Source organism: Aquarana catesbeiana, linkage group LG04 (assembly GCF_042186555.1).
Source record: "Aquarana catesbeiana isolate 2022-GZ linkage group LG04, ASM4218655v1, whole genome shotgun sequence".
NCBI lineage: Eukaryota > Metazoa > Chordata > Amphibia > Anura > Ranidae > Aquarana > Aquarana catesbeiana.
This window is the reverse complement of record NC_133327.1, coordinates 196,440,360-196,451,473: the sequence shown is the minus strand read 5'-3', so window position 1 is coordinate 196,451,473 and position 11,114 is coordinate 196,440,360.

Sequence of the window (11,114 nt, the reverse complement as noted above, 5' to 3'; positions counted from 1 at the left end):
AACAATTATATGTTTTGTCAGCATCCACCTTTTATCAAGCAGTACTCTTGCCTGGCCCCCACTACAACTTTTTAGTTAAGTGAGACTTGGGGGGGGGGGGGGGGGGGGGGAGAGCTTGTATTGTGTTTGAACTACTTGATATCCCTGGGATGATGCCTGCCTGCACAAATATTTTCAGCTGGTGATTCCCTTTGTAGCAGAAGTGATTTGAATGGCTAAATACTAACTCGATAACTTTTTCTGTATTCTATAGGGCCTGTGTGTGTGTGTGTGTGTGTGTATATATATATATATATATATATATATATATATATATATATATATATACCTTGAAAAAGTATTCATACCCCTTGAAATTTTCCACATTTTGTCATGTTACAGCCAAAAAATGTAAATGTATTTTTTTGGGATTATATAGACCGACACAAAGTGGTGCATAATTGCGAAGTGGAAGGAAAATGATAAATGGTTTTCTTCCTTTTTTTTTTTTTTTTTTTTTTTTTCTATCTGAAAAGTGTGGCCTGCATTTGTATTCAGCCCTCCTGAGTCAATACTTCGTAGAACCACCTTTCCCTGCAATTACAGCTGCAAGTCTTTTTTTGGGGATGTCTCTACCAGCTTTGCACATCTAAAGAGTGACATTTTTGCCCATTCTTCTTTGCAAAATAGCTCAAGCTCTGTCAGATTGGATGGAGAGTGTCTGTGAACAGAAATTTTCAAGTCTTGCCACAGATTCTCAATTTGATTTAGGTCTGGAATTTGACTGAGCCATTCTAACACATGAATATGCTTTGATCTAAATCATTCTATTATAGCTCTAGTTGTATGTTTAGGGTCGTTGTCCTGCTGGAAGGTGAACCTCCACCCCAGTCTCAAGTCTTTTGCAGACTCTAGTGCCGCGTACACATGAGCGGACTTGCCAATGGGCTAAACTCCGTCAGCATTAACGATGGAAAGATTTAGAACATGTTCTTTATCTGAGTCCGTCGGAAATGCCAAAAGAAAAAGTCCGATGGGGCATACACACGGTCGGAATGTCTGACCAAAAGCTCCCATCTGACTTTTTCTGTCGGGAAGTCTGGCCGTGTGTATGGGGCATAACAGGTTTTCTTCTAAGATTGCCCTTTATTTGGCTCCATCCATCTTCCCATCAACTCTGATCAGCTTCCCTGTCCCTGCTGAAAAAAGCATCCCCACAACATGATGCTGCCACCACCATGTTTCATGGTGGGGATGGTGAATTCAGGGTGATGTGCAGTGTTCGTTTCCCACCACACATAGCATTTTGCTTTTAGGCCATAAAGTTTAATTTTGTTCTCATCTGACCAGAGCACCTTCTTCCACATATTTGTGTGTCCCCCACATGGCTTCTTGCAAACTGCAAATTGCATTCTTTCAACAATGGCTTTCTTCTTGCCACTCTTCCATAAAGACCAGATTTGTGGAGCACAGGACTAATAGTTGTCCTGTGGACAGATTCTCCCACCTAAAGCTGTAGATATCTACAGCTCCTCCAGAGTTACCATGGGCCTCATGGCTGCTTCTCTGATTAATGCTCTCCTTGCCCAGCCTGTCAGTTTAGGTGGGCGGCCATGTCTTGGTAGGTTTGCAGTTGTGCCATACTCTTTCCATTTTTGGATGATGGATTGAACAGTACTCTGTGATATGTTCAACGCTTGATGGTTTTTTTATAACCTAACCATGCTTTAAACTTCTCCACAACTTTATCACTGACTTGTCTGGTGTGTTCCTTGGCCTTCCTGATGCTGTTTGTTCACAAAGGTTCTCAAACAGACCTCTGAGAGCTTCACGGAACAGCTGTATTTATATTGAGATTATATTACACACGTGTGGACTCTATTTAACCAGTTCAATACCGGGCAATTTCACCCCCTTCCTTCCCAGGCCAATTTTTAGTTTTCAGCGCTGTCGCACTTTAAACATCAATTGCGCGGTCGTGCGACGTTTTACCCAAAAGAAATTGACGTCCTTTTTTTCACCACAAATAGAGCTTTTTTTTGGTGGTATTTGATCGCCTCTGCGGTTTTTATTTTTTGCGCTATAAACAAAAGAAGAGCGACAATTTTGAAAAAAACACTATTTTTTACTTTTTGCTATAAAAAATATCCCAATTTTCTCGAATCGTCTTCCAGGGCAGCATCCGAGAGATAGGCTCCTCCTCCCTAAAACAGGAAACACATTAGTCCACCATTATAAATTTCACACTCTTACCTGTGTGCCTCAGTTGTTTGTGTTTCCTCCGGACCCACAGGAGCTGCAAGAACGTTTGTTATTTTATTTTCACCTGTCTCTGTGCTTGTTGCAGGAGACCCCCTGCCAGCATCCCATACAGCCCAAGGGGCTTTGGGAGGGCGAGCAGGCGCAGCACTGGGCAACATTGCTCAAAGCCTGAGATTTCGCCCCTACTGAGGGGTCTGCAATCATCCCCCCAGGCTGCAGGAGGACTCTGTCATCCCCACCCCATGCCGCTGTTAGGCCTGTGTATGCTTCCGCAAGCACCCCCCTCTGGCTTTCCGCAGAATCTGGAGCCCGCCAGGGGGGATGGATACATGCATAGATGGGCGCCCCCCCCCCCCCGCCGCCGCCGCCGACCGCTGCCGAAAACCTCAGCAGCAGAGGGTCTAGCAGGGAGGGTTTTGCACCTTCTAAATTAGGTCCCTGGTGGCTGCGGCTGTCCCCCCAAACGAATCCACCGCTCTCCGGGCGGCGCAGCAGCGTCCTCACCGCTACAGGAAGTCGGGGGTGTACCAAGATGGCGCCGAGGAAGTTCCGCTTCCGGGTTGGCGGCCATTTTCCCGTAGTCTATCTACTGCGGAGATAGAGCAGGGACACCTAGGGGCGGGAAGTTTAAAAAAAAAAAAAAAAAAAAAAGAGAAAGAAAACAGAATACAAATAGCAAATTTGTTCAATGCTACCCTTCACTACCAGCACAGTTACTCTACAATACAGCGGCATGTGCAGGTGTGTCCACCAACCTGCACGGGGTCAGCCGGGGGCGGGGCCGGAGCTTATGCAGGAAGCAGATAAAAAGGCCTCTAAGCAGAGGATCCTGGTGGCTGATCATGTCTGACGCTTCCCCACCCTGCCCTGCAGATCCTGCAAATCAGGACAGCTCCAAGGTAAGCCAGAATATTCTTGAATTATCTCTGTCTTAACCTCTTTACTGCCTATCTACAGGCAGTTCCTTTGACCACCTAAACTCACGGGGCTTTTTTGTTCTCTATGCTCGCTTGCAGGCAAAGACCCCTGAGGAAAGGAAGGCTAAAGGCAAAACATGTGCCTCATGCAGCCACAGGCTTTCCCCAGATTGGAAAAGCCCCTGTGTCAGAAATGCTTAGACAAAATGGTGGCAAAAGAATCACAGGGATTTTTGAAAGACCTGCTCAATTCTTTTAAGAAAGAAATTCAGAGCACCATGGCACCACTACGCTCAGCTATAGAGAAATTAGAAACGCCAGCAAGTGTCGCTCAGGCCAGTATCCCATCTACCAGCGGAACACACATTCCAAGGGAGAACAAGGTACAGGCAGAACAAGAGGTGGATTCAGATGAATCTGAACAATCTGAATCAGAAGACGGTATCTGTTCAGACTCAGAGGAGGAAGGGCATGGGAAGCAGGGGCGGCAAACCTAAATCCGGCTATTGCTTCCACCTGCACAGCCCGAACCTTGCTAATCTGGCTAACCCAGCTGCAAGATCTATTGGAGAACGACACACCCAGGGAGGAACTAATTAAAACCATCCCCACACTAACTAGAGCGGCAGCTTTCTTGGCAGATGCTTCAGCAGAAACTGTCAGAATATCCTCTAGGACCACGGCACTACTAAACTCGGCCCGCAGAGCCCTGTGGTTAAAATCCTGGGGGGGGGATGCACCTTCCAAGAACCGTTTATGTGGCATACCATTCACTGGAGACCTACTGTTTGGTCCCGAACTAGAAACAGTCCTGGATAGGACTGCAGCAAAAAATAAGGGGTTCCCTCAAACCAAGAAGAGACAAGGGAAGGCGCCCTTTCGGCATTTCAAGAAATTCAATAAGCCAGGGGCAAAAAAGCACTGGGGTCAACAAAACAAGAAAGGCAAAGGTGAATTCATCCTCAAGCCTAATACCCAAAAGAACAAAAAACTGCCTTCAGGTGGGGGGCAGATTGGCGGCTTTCTCCCACCAATGGGAGGAGATAACAGAAAACAAATTCATACTGCGCACCATAGCGGACGGTTACGCAATAGAATTCTCCAACCGCCCCCCAACCAAATACTTAGCGACCATGCTACCCAAGGACAGCAATCAAGCAAAGGTGTTTCTAGAATCCCTACAGAAACTATTAGATCAGAAGGTGATTTGTCACGTTCCCCAAGAGGAGGAACAAAAGGGCTTCTACTCACACATCTTCGCAAAAAGAAAACCATCAGGCAAACTAAGGCTGATACTAAACCTCAAACCACTCAACCGAGGAATAAGATACAAGAGATTCAGAATGGAATCTATCTATTCAATTAGGAACATCCTACCGCAGGAGACATTCATGGCAACACTAGACTTACAGGATGCCTACCTACATGTCCCCATAAGGAAGGATCACCAAAAGTTTCTAAGGTTCGCAATCCAGGGGCCAGCAGCTACGCTGCACCTACAGTACACAGCTCTCCCCTTCGGAATCTCCTCAGCTCCAAGAATATTCTCAAAAATAATGGCGGAAGCGCTAAAAGGTCTAAGACAGGAGGGTATTGGAATAATACCATACTTAGACGACCTCCTGTTCTTTGCGGACTCAGCAGCAATCCTAGAAAACAACCTGCGCAAGAGTATGATCTATCTGCAAAACCTGGGATGGTTAATAAACGCAGAGAAATCGCAAATGATCCCAAGCCAGAGAGTAGTGTACCTGGGATACGTGCTGGACTCCAGACTGTCAAAAATTTTCCTAACAAAGGAAAAAGACGTAAAAATGACACAAGCAATTACGTCCCTGCTAAGGAACCATTCCACAACGATCAGGCACGGAATGTCCGTACTAGGACTGATGACGTCTTCCATTCCAGCCATCACCTGGGCACAAATTCACATGCGACCCTTACAGAACTACATTCTGTCCCAATGGGATGGCAGGCAAGCATCCCTAGAAAAATCCATTCCCGTCCCCGCCACAGTCAAACAAACACTCTACTGGTGGCTCAACCCACTTCGGGTCATCGAGGGGCGCAGATGGGCTCAAGTCAATCCAGTCAGCATCACCACCGATGCAAGCGCCCTAGGATGGGGAGCCCACATGGAAGGGCGGTTCTCGCAAGGGAAATGGACACCCAAATGGGCACAAGCCTCCTCAAACTTGAGAGAGCTGAAAGCTGTGGGGGAAGCGCTAAAAACCTTCAAGCCAGCATTACAGGGGAAGGATGTAAAGATACAATCAGACAACGCAGCGACAGTCGCATACCTAAACAGACAAGGGGGCACAAAATCCCAAAAACTGATGAGACTGACACAATCTATCCTACTGTGGACAGAAGTGAACATAAGATCGATATCCGGTATTCATCTAAAAGGAACAGACAATACAGTGGCAGATTTCCTGAGCCGGAAAACGATAAAACACACGGAATGGTCGCTAAACCAAACAACCTTCACTCAAATCACCCAGAAGTGGGGAATACCCGAAGTAGACCTATTTGCTTCCAGGGCGAACGCAAAATCTCCGATATTTTTCTCCCTGGACCCTACAGATGGCAACAGCGGGGTGGATGCTTTCAACCAAAACTGGAAATGGCATCTGTGCTATGCATTCCCTCCAACTGCCATAATCCCAAAAGTAATCCAAAAAATCAAGGCAGAGAAAACAACAGTAATACTAATAGCACCACACTGGCCCCAGAGAGCATGGTTCAGTCATTTAAAAAATCTCAGCATACAACCTCAGCTGACACTGACGGACCGCCCGGATCTAGTGTCACAAGGCCCAGTCAACCATCCGAACCACAAAATCTTGAAGCTCTCGGCTTGGTTACTGAGAGGGTAAAACTCCAGAACAAAGGCCTGTCAGACACAGTAATCAACACCATCTTAAACAGCAGAAAGCCGGTAACGAGAGCCATCTATGAGAAAATAAGGAAAAAATTTGCTTCTTGGTACGAAGACAGACCAATCTCCAACGGTGGGATAATTCCAATAGTTTTGGACTTCCTACAAGATGGTGCAGACAAAAACATATCACCAAGTACCCTGAAAGTACAGGTTGCAGCACTTTCCTCGGTCGTGGATACTAGACTAGCGGAAGACCCGCTGATAAGACGATTCCTCATAGCTCTTAAAAGATCCAAACCAGCCAAATTGTACAAAACTCCCACCTGGGACATGGGCACAGTACTTAAGGGCTTTCTTTCCCCTCCGTTTGAACCTATCGAGGACAGCTCAGACAAAAACCTCACGTTAAAAACTGCGCTCCTTCTGGCCTTAGTATCCGCCAGAAGAGTGAGTGAGATCCAAGCTCTATCTTCAATAGAACCATACTGTCTAATACATCTGGACAAGATAATTCTCTCTCCAGATCCGGCCTTTCTACCCAAGGTCTCTTCTACATTTCACAGAACCCAAAACATCGTCATACCCTCACTTCCAACAACCATGGATAGTAGGAAAAGAAACATTTACAGCAAACTTGATGTAAGGAACACGCTCATAGCGTATCTCGAAAGAACAAAAGAATGGCGTAGAACGACCTCCCTCTTCATCCTCTATGCAGGAATCAACAGAGGGAAACAAGCTTCAAAAAGCACCATCAGCAGATGGATAAGGATGGCCAGATTACCTATAAGGCACAGAATCTCACTCCACCTAGTGAAATCAGAGCGCACTCAACTAGAGCCTGGGCAACCTCGGCCGCAGAGAAAGCAGGGGCAACTCCGGAGCAGATCTGCAGGGCAGCGACATGGTCGAGCTTCAGTACTTTCGCTAAGCACTACCGCATAGACCAGCTGTCTGACCAAGACCAAGCATTTGGTCGTAAAGTGCTCCAGTCTCTAACCCCACCCTAGTAAGTATTGCTTGATATATCCTCTCGGATGCTGCCCTGGAAGACGATTCGAGAAAACAGAGTTAGGTACCTGGTAACTCTTTTTCTAAGAAGTCTTCCAGGGCAGCACTAGTTCCCACCCTTGAAACAACAAAAACCAGGTACAGAGGGGGAGCTTGCAGCTTACAGGGAATTCCTTCGGTGCTTTAACATAACTGAGGCACACAGGTAAGAGTGTGAAATTTATAATGGTGGACTAATGTGTTTCCTGTTTTAGGGAGGAGGAGCCTATCTCTCGGATGCTGCCCTGGAAGACTTCTTAGAAAAAGAGTTACCAGGTACCTAACTCTGTTTTTTTTTTTTAAACACATTTTTTCCTCAGTTTTGGCCGATACGTATTCTTCTACATATTTTTGGTAAAAAAAAATCGCAATAACCGTATATTGATTGGTTTGCGCAAAAGTTATAGCGTCTACAAAATACAGGATAGATTTAAAAAGATTAAAAAAAATATTTTTTTATTTTTTTTAGCGGCGATCGCGATTTTTTTTTTTTTTTTTGGTGACTGCGACATGGCGGACACATCGGACACTTTTGACACATTTTTGGGACCAATCACATTTATACAGCGATCAATGCTATAAAATTGCATTGATTACTGTGTAAATGTGACAGGCAGTGAAGGGGTTAACCACTAGGGGGCGGGGAGGGGTTAAGTATGTTTCCTAGGGAATGATTCTAACTGAAGGGGGAGGGGACGCACTAGGGGAGGATACCGATCAGTGTTCCTCCGTTCTGGGAACACAGATCGCTCTCCTCAGAGCTGACAGACAGATCCACATGCCGGCCCGGTTAACGGGCAAACGCGGGTGCCCGGTGGACATCGCGGCCGCCGGGCACACGCACCGGGTCCCGAGGAACGCGGCGGGCGCGCGCCCCCTAGATGGCCGGGAATCCCAGGACGTCATATGACGTCCACCCAGGATGGGAGATCCCATCTGTGGACGTCATATGACTATGGGCGGGTAGGGAAGTGGTTAATAATTAGATGACTTCTGAAGGCAATTGGTTACACTAGATTTTAGTTAGGGGGGAAAAGGGGGCTGAATACAAATGCACGCCGCACTTTTCACATATTTTATTTGTAAAAAATTTTGAAAACCTTTTATCATTTTCCTACCACTTCACAATTATGTGCCACTTTGTGTTGGTATATTTACATATAATCCCAACAAAATACATTTATGTTTTTGGTTGTAACATGACAATATGTGGAAAATTTCAAGGGGTATGAATATATATTTTCTTATTTTTTTTTTTAAGTGTGTGTGTGTGTGTGTGTGTGTACATACATATACATACATATATATACATACACACACATGTATATACATACAATCGATCAGCCATAACTTTATGACCACTTACAGGTTAAGTGGAAAAACACTGATTGCCTTGTTACAATGGCATCTGAAGGTTGATGGGATACATTAGGTAGCAGGAAAGCATGTTGTCTGATTACTCACATTTTCTTTTACATCATGTGGATGGCCAGATGTGTGTCTGTTGCTTATCTGGTGAAAAGATGGTGCCAGGATGCAGTATGGGAAGAAGGCAAGTCAGTGGAGGCACGGTGATGCTTTGGGCAGTTTTCTGCTGGGTATTCTTGGTCCCGACATTCATGTACCACCTACCTAAACATTATTGCTGACCCAGAGCAACTCTTCATGGAAACCGTATTCCCCGATGGCAGTGACTTCTTTCAGCAGGATTATGCCACACTACAAAAATGGTTCAAGAATAGTTTGAGGTGTTGATTTGGCCATCAAATTCTCCAGATCTCAATTCAATCGAGCATCTGTGGGATGTACTGGAACCTGATCCATTGAGGGGCCCTCCCCACCTTGCAACTTACAGGACTTAAGGGATCTGCTACTGAGGGCTTGGTGCCAGCATACCTGCAGAGGTCTAGTGGTGTTCATGTCTCAATAGGTCGATAGGTCAGGGCTGTTTTGGCAACAAAAGGGGCTTACTCAGTATTGAGTAGGTCATAAAGTTATGGCTGATTGGGGTGTGTGTATATGTATATAATATGACACACGCACACACACGCACGTGTCAGCCATAGCATTATGACCACCCACATTAATTCACTGAGACATGGACTCTACTAGACCTCTGACGGTATGCTGTAGTATCTGCCACCAAGCTCTCAGTAGCAGTCTCTTTAAGTCTAGTAAGTTACAAGGTAGGACCTCAATGGATCAGACTTGTTTTTCCAGCACATTCCAAAGATGCTTGATTGGATTGAAATGTATGGACTCTGGAAGCCAGGTCAACACCTCAAACTTGTTTTTAAGTTCCTCAAACTATTCTTGACCAGGTCACCTTCTTCTATTGCTCCTGTGGCTCAGATCTAATACTCACATGCCCATTAAAGACGCTTTTGGCTGTGGACACGAGTCAGCATGAGCACCCTCACTGCTCTGTGACTATACAGCCACTTTGAGCTAGAGTAGTTTTTCAATTGGATCAGACTACACGGGTCAGCCTTTGCTGCCCACTTGTATCAGTGAGCCTTGGCCTCCCATGACCCTGTTGCAGGTTCACCAGTTTTCCTTCCTTAGTATGTCTTGACCACTGCAGACTGGGAACATCCGACAAGAGCTGCAGTTTTACAGTTGCTCTGACCCAGTTGTCTAGTCATTGCAGTTTGACCCCTGCCACAAGCACACCAATCCATATGCTTGCCCATTTTTTTCTGCTTTCAACACAGTAGTTTTGGGGACAACATATTTACTTGCTGTCTAATATATCCCACCCACTTTCAGATGCTATAAATACATTTGTTATATGGTAGTGTTAAACCTTAAAGTGGTGTTCCGGCCGAAATGATACTTTTTGAATAAAAATACCCCTATAATACACAAGCTTAATGTATTCTAGTAAAGTTAGTCTGTAAACTAAGGTCTGTTTTGTTAGTTTATAGCAGTAGTTTGTTATTTTATAAACTTACAGCAGGCCGTGGGCATCTGAAGCCAGACTGTATTTCTTCCTGGATGTCATCCTTGCAGATCTCGCACATGCTCAGTGCAGCACAAGCAGTGTAATAGTTTTTAGGTCAGGTTTCCATAGCAACGGCAGTAGTGTCAGAGGAAGTTGCCGCCCCTTCCCAGAAGGCATTGCAAACAGGAAATGATGCGATGGGCCGCGGCCAGGGAGGAGGAAGTGAAAAATGAATACAACAGATATACAATAAGTGCTGAGAAAAAAAAAAATAAAAATATCCAATTCGTTTACAGTGCACAGTTTAGTGAGGGATGCTGAAGAGTTGTAAAAGTGGGTGGAACTCCACTTTAAGTGCAGCAACATTTTCTGACTTTAAGCTAAACTTTGATAATAAAGGAGAACTCAGGGTTGGTGATTAAATCTGTACAATAGCTCTGTGTAGTTGATTAAGCAATACTGTGGTTTTAAAAATCTGTAACATCTACCCACCATCTTCCTCAATCCCCAGGCTTCAGAAGGAGGTATCTCAGAAGCGGTGACATCACTTCTTTTTTTTTTATTACTGGCACCCCAAACACTGGTAGAAGTTGTGTGTTTTCTGCGTGACAACGTGCAAAAAAAATGCGCATCACCAAATTTGATACTGAAAGAGGAGTTCCAGCCGTTTTTGTGTTTATTAAAAGTCTTTTAACCACTTAAGCCAAAGACCAGAGCACTTTTTGTGATTCGGCACTGCGTCGCTTTAACTGACAGTTACGCGGTCGTGCGACGTGGCTCCCAAACAAAGTTTTTTTTTTTTTTTTTTTTTTTTTCCCCCACAAATAGAGCTTTCTTTTGGTGGTATTTGATCACCCCTGCGGTTTTTATTTTTTGCGCTGTAAACAAAAAAAAGAGCGTCAATTTTGAAAAAAAAACGCATTATTTACATTTTGCTATAATAAATATCCCCCAAAAATATATAAAAAAACATTTTTTTTTTCCCTCAGTTTAGGCCGATACGCATTCTTCTACATATTTTTGGTAAAAAAATTAATTGGAATAAGCGTTTGATTGGTTTGCGCAAAAGTTATAGCGT